At 43.3% G+C, this 12,758-nt stretch overlaps 1 pseudogene; it reads left to right on the top strand.

Annotated features, from left to right (window-relative positions):
- The first annotated feature begins 9,470 nt into the window (after positions 1-9,470).
- On the top strand, positions 9,471-9,602 carry LOC115064962 (annotated as a pseudogene).
- The last annotated feature ends 3,156 nt before the right edge of the window (positions 9,603-12,758 follow it).

Below are 12,758 nucleotides of genomic sequence, written 5' to 3' on the forward strand. Positions count from 1 at the left end.
GAATATTAATTTGGGCTCTGGTTTTTTTTTTCTTTCTTTCTTCCTTTTGTTTGTTTGTTTCTTTTTTCTCTAGTTTTGTTTGTTTTATCTATTTTGAGATGGATGGTAAGTCAGGAGGATCTCTGAGTTCAAGGTCATCTTGCTCTAGAGAGTGAGTGGTAGGACAGCCAAAGTCACACAGAGAAACCCAGTCTCAAAAAACAACATAACAAAAAACAAAAATAATTATAATGTATTCTTGAAACTTTTGAGGTTGAACACTCTTTCCCTCTGAATAGGCAGTGTTCATATCTATTTAAATAATACACAACCAGATAAGATTATAAAGAATCACTAAGGCATACACACTCATATTTTTTGAAATACAAGTGTGTGAATGAATGAATGAATGAATGAATGAATGAATAGATTGGTTCAAATTTACTATTTGAAGCAAAGTCAGGGCAAAAACATTCTGTAAGCAGTCATATTGTGTTACTATCCATGTAATTTTCAAATTTATAGACTATTCCAGATTTTACTGTCAATTTACCTAAATGAGCAGAAACAAGGGTGTCCCTATGTAGAATGTAGTGATGGCAGTTACTTCATAGGAACTGCAAATTTAAAATTGCAAAATAAGACAATCCCTTTGTTTATGGTCTAAAGAAGACCTTTATTCAATCTCATAGAGAGGAACATTGTCTTAAATTCATGGCAACCTCCATTCTTCTTCCTCATCGTATACCTGTGCCATGTCCTGATTCTTATTCTAACCAGAGAGACTTATCCCTTGGAATTAAGAAATGACAAGGTCCCTAGAGACACACTCAGACCTTATCTATAAAGAACAATCATGGCTTCATTGATAATTTCCCAATCAAATAGGGGGTTTTGGTTATCATAAGAGCTGATTGCCATAAATGGCAAAACAATCAATGAGACAGATGTTATTTCAAGTACCTTAACAACTGAATTGGATCAACCATGCATGCGTCCATAGATAGCTCATTGATTGACTCTTATTGTGGCTGCTAAAACCAAGTCAACTGGAAAAGAGCTCTTTCAACCTGGCCTTGGAGACAAACTTCAAGCTTCATTGTGAAGCCAGCCAATATGATTGGCTCTGAGAAGTGGTAACTGGAGTTAGCTTAATGCAAACATGACAGAAAGTTCACGTTAAAGCTCTGGTTTTTGTAAACATAGTTGCAAGAGTATTTGCTAAGGGCTAAGGAGATGACTTAGTCAATTGGTCAACTGCTTGCCACACAGACATGAGGACTTGAATTCAATTGTCAGTGACCACATAAAATCCCAGGCATAACAATACATGCTTGTAATCCTAGAGCCAGGGAGGAGATAAGTGGATTCTTGGGGCTCAATGACCAGGGAATCTAGCAAAATTAACAATTCTTAGGTACTAGTGAGAGCCTACCTCAAAAGACAAGACATGAATGGTGAATGGCTCCTGAGATATGTGTAAGGCTGACCTCTGATCTCTATATCATGAAAACACACACACACACACACACACACACACANACACACACACACACACAGAGAGAGAGAGAGAGAGAGAGAGAGAGAGAGAGAGAGAGAGCCTATGGTTGGCTTTTTACAGCCAAACTAATTATTTGTATGTATATTTTAATACTTTTCTAGTGGATTAATAGTGGGTTAATAAGAGATAGTAATTTTTCAGTCTCTTTCCAATAAGGAGGCACATTGATGAAGCAATTAGGAACCCAAGTTAAAGAGAGAAAGTTTACTAATGCCGAGCCCAATCCTCATCTTCCTGTAGAAGTACCTGGTGGGGATATAGATGAGAAGAAACTATTTATTTAACCTGGGACAAGGAATGTACACTACACCTGCTACCAGACCACTTAGGACGAAGAAACCTTTGAAGATGTGTATAAACAGGGCTACTGCACATAAGCCTTAGATTTCGGAAAAACACTTGTCTACAAAAGCAGTCATAGACATCAGAAGCTGTCCTTTTTCTCCTAAGGCACCCGTGTGTCTAGTGAAGTTTCCAGTGTCGGGATTATAAAGATCCAAGGGAGGGTTTTAAACTTAAGTTCTTGTGAGGCTGCAACACTTGGACTTTCATGGGGTGGTCTTGGTTATATACCTACCGCCCTAGAAAATGGGTCGCTATTTCTAGATGATATTGATAGCTCAAAAATAGACACCTAGATACCACAGCCAAGTGCTGCTGTTCTCTAGAAATCATGAATCAAAGCGTAGCTGACCCCACTGAAAGGGAGGGAAATGTGAGGAGGATATGAATATAGACATGTCCACTGGCTAAGTGTGTTTCCACAAACCTAACCTGACCAGCATGCTTTTAGATACCTCAGGGCTCTGAAATCAGTAATTGTAACAGCAAGACATTGTATACAGGTCACAGATCTTGTCCTGTGTTTCCTTTTAAAGACAATGAAATAAAAATGAGAGACTTGATTAACTTCTTTAGCCTCAGAAAATACAAAGCTGGGTTCTGGTCCTACTGCTTTCTGCCATGCCTCACTAGGGCCAGCTAGAGAGGGCACACCCTACGGGACTCTTTGCCTTAATGGTGGCTCGATCATGGTCCTTTTCATAGATGAAGTTTTTCCTAGTTTGGTCCATCGCTAATGGGATGAGTGAGATCTCTGAATTGAGAGAGCCACCTTTCACACAGCTAGTTTTGGGGATGCATCGCTTTATCTTCATTATCCAGAACTTGAATTTGTGGCATGTTAAATAAAAGAATAACAAAGTTAAAACCCCAGTCTTATAATGTGTGCACGTGCTATGCTGTATCATGACCACAAAAACAGCATTGCCTGTGGCCTCCCCCACTATATACTATTGAGCAGATCCACAGTACTGGGTAGGAATTCTCTCCTACGGAACACCTCATAGCCAGTCATAAGTCAGTGCTCACTCCTATAACAGTTGTGCCACTATCACATCAATAAGCATCCTGAGATGTTTGCATATGCTTGGCCCAGGAATTGACAGTATTAGGAAGTGTACCCTTGTAGGTGTGTCACTGTGGGCATGGGCTTTAATGCCTTTGTCCTAGCTGCCTGGAAGCCAGTATTCTGCTGGCAGCTTTCAGATGAAGATGGAGAACTCTCAGCTTCTCCTGTACCATACCTGCCTGGATGCTGCCATGTTCCTGCCTTGTGATAATGGACTGAACCTCTGAACCTGTCAATTAGATGTTGTCCTTATAAGAAAGAGTTGCCTTGGTCATGGTGTCTGTTCATAGCAGTAAAACCCTAACTAAGATATATCCCATAATGGTAAATTGTTTTGAAACATGCAAGGTCAATAGCTCGGGAAGACTGGGGTTGAGTTTTCTCACCCGCCTGGCTGAGTAAAGAACTTTCACAATCCATCAAGACTAGAAAGAAGAAGGAATCTTTCACCCCAGTTCCATGTTTTTTTCTGTATTCCACAACCAAAGTGTCTGGTGTCTTCAGCAACAGAGTCTTTACCCAGTTCTGGTAAACAACCAGTGGTCCTGATTAAATCCAGCAGGAGACAAAACAGAAACAAAAGTAAAATAGAAGCAAAAGTGAGAAAGGGCTTTTGTGGGAGGAAGAGAGTTTAGGGAAGGGAAGTAGGAGGAAGATAAGAAAAGACAGAGGATGTGTGTGACCGGAATGTCTTGTAAACACATATGAAGTTGTCACTTCTTAAATGTCATGATGTTACCAAGAGCTATGTTCTCATTTTCACTTCTAGTAGAGTAAAGGAAAAGACTTGTGTTGAGTCTTGTATAATTTATAAGAACTGCTCTGCTCATCTTTGCTCTGAAACTCATTTGTAGAAGTTGTATCTTTATTAAGTTGTGATGTGACCTTGAGCAAATCTGGGACTCTTGGCAAAGTCTCAATCATTTTCCTTTACCTTCCTGTTGCATAGTTTTTCTAAGAAAGCACTTATTTCATGCATGTCCAACTATAGGGGCAGATCCAAATTTTCTTAGGTTCAAAGCCAATACAGGAGTGAAGGCATTTTTCAGGAAAACTTTGGTTTGTTGTTTGTTTGTGTATAATATGTGTGTGTGGGTGCATGTGTGTATAGCAGGTATGGGTGTACATTTATTCATTTGCATCTGCAGGCCTAAGGACAAACTCAGAGGGTGTTCCTTGGAATTCATACACTTTTTTTTTTTTTTTTAAGAGGATCTCTTTCTGGGACCTAGAGATCCCCAATTAGTCTAAACTGGCTGTCCAACAGGCCACAGGAGTCATGCCTGTTTCTGCCTTGCTGGAATTACAACCCTATGCCACTATACCTAGCCTTTCATACTGTGAGTTTTGGGGATTAAACTTGGATCCTCGTGTACATAGAGCAAACACTTCACTGCCTGAGCTATCTATCCTTGTCTTTAAATTCAAGAAAAAAGAATTTAAATGACTGTGAACAGATTCTGATAAAGTATATGGAAAAGTTACACAGAAACATTACCAGAAAACAGTTATTGTAAAACCTGTTAGTAAAGATGCATTTGATTTCACTATGAGAGAATTTCTGACCATACAGCAGTCAAAAGTCAATGCATTTTCTGTGAAAGACAGCGTTATTTGGCTGCCCAAAGATACCATTTTATTCAAGCTGACTCCAGTCAGACCATAAGTTCTCTTTCGTGTGGATAAGCCTCACACAGAGGCCCTCGGGGCCATACTGCACATCTCTGGCACATACTCCACGGGAGACATTATTCTTCACTGTGAGGCTGATTCAGAGAAGTGAGTCCCATAAGGAAGATGGAGCATGGTGTCGACACCCCAAACTTGCAACTTGACACACACTCAATACATGCAGAGTAGGGTGAGGTCATGTCATGAAGCCCTTGCTAATCTTTTTCTCATTATTTCTCTGTGACACACTTATGTCTCTCTTGGATCCCTCCCTAGTCCTAGACTCTGTGTTCATCTAGCCCTGATCACACTGAAGGCTGAAGATGCTGATTGGCCTCTTTTTAAACTTCACATCTAAGAACTCTTACACTATTGTGCTCTGCTGCTGCTGCTGCTGCTGCTGCTGCGTACTGGTGTATGCATGCAGCTACACTTTCATGTGGCGCTCACTGGTCAATCTTCGGTGTACTTCCTCAGGGGCTTTCTTTTGAGACAAGTCTTTTCACTGGCCTGGGACTCGCCAAATAGGCCAGACTGACTAGCCAGTGACCCCCCCCCCCCAGGATCCTTCTAACGCCACCTCCCCTCAGCTGGGTTTAAACGGTGTGCCATCACCCTTGAGGTTTGGAGGTTGGGGCCGACTTTGGGAATTGAACTCAGGCCCTTGTGCTTGCAAGTCAAGTACTTTATCAACTGCTTCATCTCCCCAGTCCCCGTAGTTGTACATAATGCTACTTTGTCAATATTTTGAGGGTTAGACTCCCAGTAGGTGCTAACCAAATCCTTCTTGAATGAATTAAGAATAGAGAATATCCCCTTTTATGTTGACTGAAAAGTTGGGCAATCTTCCCAGTGGTTCAGTCTCCCAGGGTTCTAGTGATAGCAAAACATGATGTTGTCATCCAGTGTACTTCTCTTAAATCCTTCAACTTCTCTCCATCTGTAAGAACCTAGGGGTTAGAAGCAAGATGGAAGTTTTCCCTGCTGTGAAAAGGATCCAGTTTCTCAGTAGTTTGATTTTCCCCTCTCCACAGGAAATGCTGCTGCTGAGATAGAGCTGCCTCTCTTACTTAGGAGAAAAACTAAATTCTATCTCTTACTATTCTCTCCCACAAGGACTAGGCTGTGCTTCAAGGAAAGCCCATTCGACCCAAGGTAGCCCTAAACATTCTCTCTGCAGTACCCCCCTCTTCTGATTGTCTCTTCCAGGAGAACCACTGGGGACTGCGCGAGACCACTGTCGACAACCGATAAATGCAGTCTTCAAAGCCACTCATCCATTCTTAATGGACAGCCCGTTAATTTGAGGTCTGGGTCATGAATTTGAATGTTGTGCACTGAACACCTCTTCAGCAAGACACCCTGGCTTTGCCTCAGGGTAAATGGTGATTCATTAATTGTAATTAAATTAGGCTGGTGGCTTAAACTAGATGTGACAAAATGAAAATCCCCATATAAAACCTGAGGTGCATATCACAGGCCCTTCTGTCAATAACATCTCGTTTTTTTGTCTAAGTGGATTTAAAGAGAACAAGATGCCTCTCCTTTAAAGGAAGAAAAAAAAAAACCTGCCTTAGCTAAATAGGGAAATAAAGAACTTGGGTATGTCTCTCTTTTTCATGTATAGTCTGATGTGGAAACTAAGGAAGAGGACTAATAATAAGGGCTTGAAGCATGCCCCAAAATCTAAGAAGGACACAGCAGTGTCCTAGGGTTAGGGCCTGTTCTAGGCACATCCGACTGCTATAAGGACATGACTTGAGTTCATACAGGCAACACGGTTAGTGCCTAGCACAGTGAACAAGAGCACTAAGTTCTTGGATGGAAGTCTGGAGTTCTGGGATTAACAAATCTTCCTGGGAGACCAGTGGTTAATTTGGGGACTATTGTTTCTATCTGTGAAATAAGAGTCCCATTTTTTTAAGAAAGGAAACTAAAAAGGACTCCAGCATGACACAGGCAAACATGGAACTCCCCTAAATGAGTCCAAATGGAGACGTTTCTCTCACTAAGGAGAGTAAACGAACCTGTAAGGTCACAGTAACACTTCTGAGCCATATGACTCAAAGGAAGGTGACAGCGGGACAAAGTCCAGATAGATTTGTTCCACTGGGCCTAAATAATTTCATACAATACATTTTGTTCATATCTGTTCCCACCCCTCTTCCTAACTCCTTAAAGATCAACCCCATCTCCCTCCAAAATCACGTCTTTTTTCTCTTTTAATACCCCACTAAGTCCAAATGTGCTTCCTATATGCTTCCGAGTATAAACTCATCCACTGGAGTGCAATTCACATACCAGATCATGGTGCCTAGCCCTGCAGAGATTTGATGTGCCAAGGCAGAGGAATACCCGGGGGGGGGGGGCTTCCACTCTCTCAGAGGAGAAGTGGAGGGGGAATGAGAGGAAGGACTGTGGGAGGGAGGAGAACTAGGATGGGGACAGTGATCGGCATGTAAAGTGAATAAATAGAACAATAACAAAAATTTTAAAAAGGAAAAAGAAAACGTATTCTCTCTCCTCTAGAAGCCATCAGCAGTCCATAGTTCCTCAGTTGTGAGTAGGAGCTCATAAATCCTTTCCCCTACATGCTAGAATGCTGACTGGCTTGATCTGGTGAAGGTCTTGTGCATGCAACCTGACCGCTGTGAGTTCCTGAGGACTGTGAGGTCTTGCCATGTCTAGAAGACCATCTTGCTCTGACCATTCTTACCTGACCTCTCCCTCTATTGCTGAAGAGACCACACACATTGATCACAAGACATAGAAAAAAATCAAAGTGGTACTGACCAGGGTCCCCCTCTCTGCTGATGAGTTTTCAAGGGACTGAAAGGTGCTATGTGGAATTCTGGAGTGGGGTTGGGGGCATGAAGGCATCAACAGTCTCACTCAACTGTGTGAGGCTGAGGACATCTTCCAAGATTGATGGCTTCAGTCTGTTCTACACACTCCGTTTTATACCCTTCATCCCTTTGTGCCTCAAACTAGAATGGCAGAGTGTCACATGAGTCATACAGCAGGAGTGAAAACTTTCCTCCTGCTAAGGTAAGCAGGGAGGTGAATGCCCACCTTGGGATGTCTATGATCATAATCCTTCCTAGTGATGGACTTGGTTGTCTGCAGCACCTGCTTATCACCCCATCCATCATCCACAATGAGGTGCTGAGTGGTCTTGACCTGTAAAGACCTGGAGATGGGTCTGTGAGTATGATTTGTAAAGTTTCCTCTTCATTCTTCACTGATGTTCTATCCAGGTAAGCTGTCAGAGATTTGAATGACACTGGTTCTCTGAAGCAAGCATTGCTTTTGGAGAGTTTGAAGAAGGGATATAAGACACTAGTGGGTGGTCAGCCTTTTGCTGGGTTCTCCTCCACATACAGTCACTCTCTAACTCACTGGATACTAACTGGTATCCTACCATTATATTCAGCTTGGGATACTACTTGGGATTAGTGTTGACCTCATAAGTTAAGGGCTCAGTCGCCCAAGACCAAGAGACTAAAACTATCCCACCTCAGATGCCAATCACTGTCTGAGTTACTGATATTTCTGACTGACTGTCTCAAAATTTGAGGGTTCCCTCAGCTCCCTCCTTGGGTACAATCACTTAACAAAATTGGTTCACAGGACTCTGTAAGCTATTGTATCTAACAGATAATATTCAAAATCTACTACAGGTGGTCAAATGAAAGAGGTACACAGAGCATAGTATGAGAACAAGGTGGCATGGCCCACCTCTTGGCACACCTGTGTGTTCACCAACCTGAAAGCTCTCTGAGCTCCATCATTCAGATATATATATATATATATATATATATATATATATATATATATATATATATGTCTGATTAATTTATTTAATCATTGCACAAGGGTAATTAAACTCACAACTTAGCCCCACCCCATGTCCAAAGGAGTACACAGGCGATGGAGCTGAATGTAGTAACCCTAGGATCCCACAACAATTTCCTCTGGCAATCCTCTTCCTTAAGTTCTCTAGAGTACTGTCTCATTAGCAGAGTGTGAGGCACGAGTGAAGGGGGCTTTTTTACAGATTACCAAGAAATGTCAGAGGATTTAAAAGCTGTTTCAGGAATCCAGGACCAAAATATAATTACTTTATCAAAAATAGTATATGTATATTACAGGGCTGGATAGGTTACTAAGTAAAGAATGTGCACTGTCTTGCAGAGAACCTGAGCTCATTTCCCAGCAACCATATCAAGTGGCTCACCACTGCCTATAACTCCAGTTCCAGAGGATCTGACATTCTTGTCCAGACTCCATGGAACCTACACTCATGTCACAGAGGCACACATATACATATAATTAAAAATAAAATCTTTTTAAAATGTCATATTACTTTGTATCCAGAAAGTCTTTCGAGGAGAAACTTCTTGAGTGACATAAATTGTAAGAGAGATCAGAAAGATAGGTCAGTTCAAGGAAATAATTGGGAACCTGAGAGTCAGGACTTCTGGCATTGAGACACGAGACTATCTGGTACCTTCTGTTGCTGAGTCGGCCAGGAAACCTCAGATATGTTGTGTTATGAAAGCTCCATATGCTTTTGATCATACATAAATTAATAATGAGGAAAGGAAGGATCTGCAAAGACTTTGAAATAGTCCGTTGTTGTTGTTTTAATGCCCTGGAATTGTGACGTTTCTAGTTAAGTATCTGGAAAGCAAAAACTTAAAGGTAAACTTAGACCTGTGATAAAACAGGCCAGAGGGAGCTGGGTATTCGTGGCCAGCTAGAGAGTTGTAGAGTATTCCTAGCCGCATTCAAATCCAGAATGAGATTGGTACAGAGGTTTCTTTTACTCAAAAAGAGATAGCTTGTAGCTTTGTACAGTGGCAGTATCACAGCCAGGGAGGTTTATCTGAGGTGAGACTATTGCGATTTGAAAACTTTTCCCAGGAGACAGCTTGTGTTCAGCTCAATTTCTCCACTTTTTTTGTTTACTTTTTATTGATTGTTGTGAGTTTCACATCATGCACCCCAACCCCACTCATCTCCCCATCCCTTCATATCTGCCCTCTGCCCTTGCAACCCTGCAAAATGAACATTATAAACCAAAACCAAAACAAAACAAAACAAAGCACACAAAACATCTTATCGTGGGAGCTGTGGTGTGTCACAGTGTGTCCCACAGTAGGCCCTTTGTCCAGATATCTTTACTTTCAAATCTTCATTGCAATGAGTCATTGGTCTGGTTCAAGGCCTCTGGCTTCTGCTATATTATCAATATTGGATCCTCACAGAATCTCTTTTCAGATATTCTCTCATTGCCCTGTGTTATGGAGAGCCCACAGCTTTGGATGTGGTAGAACTAGCCCTTTTGTGTAGCTCTTGTGAACCACTCCAGTAGTTGATAGATGAGGTAGATGTTGAGGTGGGCCAGCTCAAAGCCCTGAATCTGGGTCTGGGTGAGAGCTGAGTTGGTCAGCCTGCCAGCTCTTCAGCACCCTTAACACCAGGGCAAGCTTTCACCCAATGCTGCAACCAGCAAGGGGCGAGGTCAGCTCTCTTGCTCTCATAACCTCAGTGCTAGCTCATCCATGCAATCGCCATCAGGGCCAATTCTCCTGTACTGCACAAGTGAGGTACAGGGCCTACTCTAACAAGTGCTACAATTGGCAAGGGATGGAGCCAGCTCTCCCACTCTGATGACCTCAGGATCAGCTCTCCTGACTGCCTCAGGTTTCTAGGGGTGGGTATCTTCTCCCCCCCCCCCTGCACGCCCCTGTACCTCTCCCACCTGGGGCCCATGCCACCTTACAGCAGGCAAGTGGTGGGGCCAACTCTCCTGAGTACTGAGACTGGTGAGGGGCAGGAACAATTTTACACTCTCATGAGACAGTAGATGTCTGAGTTCTGAAGAGGCAGAGATCTCAGTAGCTACTAAACACATGCCTTGTTAGCCTCTAATCTCTGTTGGAGACCTGGGAGACTCAAGGGTAGTAGCCTCTGTAGGAAGCCTGAAGAAGCTGACGGCAGCAGTAGCCGTGGTAAGTGTCCTTTCTCTGATACAAGCCACCTTTAAAAAAATTATTATTATTATTATTATTATTATTATTATTATTATTATTATTATTATTAAATAAAAGTGGAAGAAGAGGGGGCCTGTGGTTTCCCAACTGTGAGGGGCCACCTGCCCTAACCTCTCTCCACTCAAGGTGCATGGTATGGTAGGCTGAGGTATAAGCATGGGTGAGAGGGCAGCTGGGAACGGTCAGAGGCCTGTCACCCCCACCACTCCTGGAAGACTCGGTGGGTGGTGTGGGGCCTTCTAGTGCCAACTGCCACTTAGCTGAGGCTGAGCCTGAGGGACTGGACCGTTACTATATCCTCTCACCCCAGGAGGAAAGGCGAAGAGTCCATCTTCAAGAAGACACCACCAAGGCACTTGTGGTGGCCTCTACTCGTGCACATCCTAGATCTTGGACAGCAAGGGCGGCAGCTTCTTTTCCTGGAGCCACAATGCAAAGACCTGCTCCGAATGCAGAGCTGAGGGGACTTCATGAGCATTCGTGGGAAGCGGAGCTGGTCCTGTGACCGCTTGATCCTCCTGTAGGAGAGGAGAGCCTCCACATAGGGCTGCTACAGAGCCTCCACAAGGCTGGGCTCCTGCACATTAGGCCAGTCAGCTAAGACGTGGATGGCAATGAGCAAGGCATACTCTGCGTCGTCTAGGCTCAGCCGAAGCATAGCCCGTGAGAACTCAAAGATGGGATTGATAAACTCCTCCTGCAAGCCTGCATGGTGGAAGTCATCCTTGCTGAAGGTGAAGTCCTTCAGGAACGTGATGCACTCTGTCTCGTGGTTGTAGCGTCTGTCGAAGCAAGCCACCTTTATAGAAGGCTGCTCACTTAGAAGGAACTATCCACTTTGAGGGTAGGTCCTCACCCTCAGTTAATCCTCTCTTGAAATGTCTTTATAGATACACTGAGGTATGTCTCCCCAGACTGATAATAAATTCTGTTAAGTTGACAATTAAGACCAAAACAGGAGCAGTGTACCATAGTTGCCTACATATGACTGAGAAACTAATTTTCATGAATAGAACATAACCAAAAGTGATCTGTGTCCCCTCCTGGCCCAACTGGATAATAAGATATGCATATTCATTATGCTCCTATCCCAAAGACTCTGAGGTCGTCAAAGAGGCAGAAGCCACCAGGTGGAAGGAATCAGAAGCCACGATTGACTGTGTAGAGGGAAGTCGCCCTCCAGCCAGGAACATCTGCACCAGACTTATGCAAATGTATGGAAAACTTTACGTTAAGATGTGGGGGCCACCATTGGAGCCTCTTATGCAGGGAGGAAGAGGACCTTGCAGGACTCCCTGCGTTCTCATCTTTAACTTAGGAGGAAAAGAGCTCTGGATAAAGGTTTCACACATAAAGACAGTGTGTGCCTCCATTAGCAAATTCCTAGGCCTCTGGGTCAGGAACATGACTTCCCCTTCACTCTTGACAACAGATACAAAGACAGGAGAACAGCAGACCTCACACAGGAAAACTCCAGAAACATCTAGAACCTTCTGACTCAGTGGCACTCCCTTGGGCTGGGGAGCATGTGTTCCTGGGAAGCCTATATTGATTGCCTGCCCCTTCTGGAGAAAGCCTGGGCAGAAGGCATCCTACTGAGGTATGTCAGCTTTCACTACAAAATTGTTGTGAGGCCTCCTGTTTTGACTCATCTCATCTAAAGTGCAATAAGCTTTGATTTGTCTTTTATTGATTTGAATAAAAATGGAGTCCAGAGAGATGAGTGTCTAGTAGAGGGGAAATAATGCTATTTCTTTGCATTCACTTTGGTTTGAAAAAAAAAAATATTCTGGAGGCAAACCGCCTAAGTGTTTTCTTTGTTTAACTTCTACACCCTGCACAGAGTCCAAAAGTGACTCAGTCTGGACCAGGGGCACCTGCCCAGGCCAGCAGCAGCTGTGTGTGTCCAGGTGTGTGCTGTGGCCTCTCATCACAGCTGCTTGCAGGGCCCAGGGAAGAGCAGCTGCCTGCCTTTTCCTTGCTAATTTCTCTTCCCCACTGAGCTACATGGGGGAGAATAATTGCTTTCACTCCAAGCTCTGACATTCCCACATCCCAGCACCTGCTCTGTGACTGT

The sequence above is a fragment of the Mus pahari genome, chromosome 10 (assembly GCF_900095145.1).
Source record: "Mus pahari chromosome 10, PAHARI_EIJ_v1.1, whole genome shotgun sequence".
Classification (NCBI taxonomy): domain Eukaryota; kingdom Metazoa; phylum Chordata; class Mammalia; order Rodentia; family Muridae; genus Mus; species Mus pahari.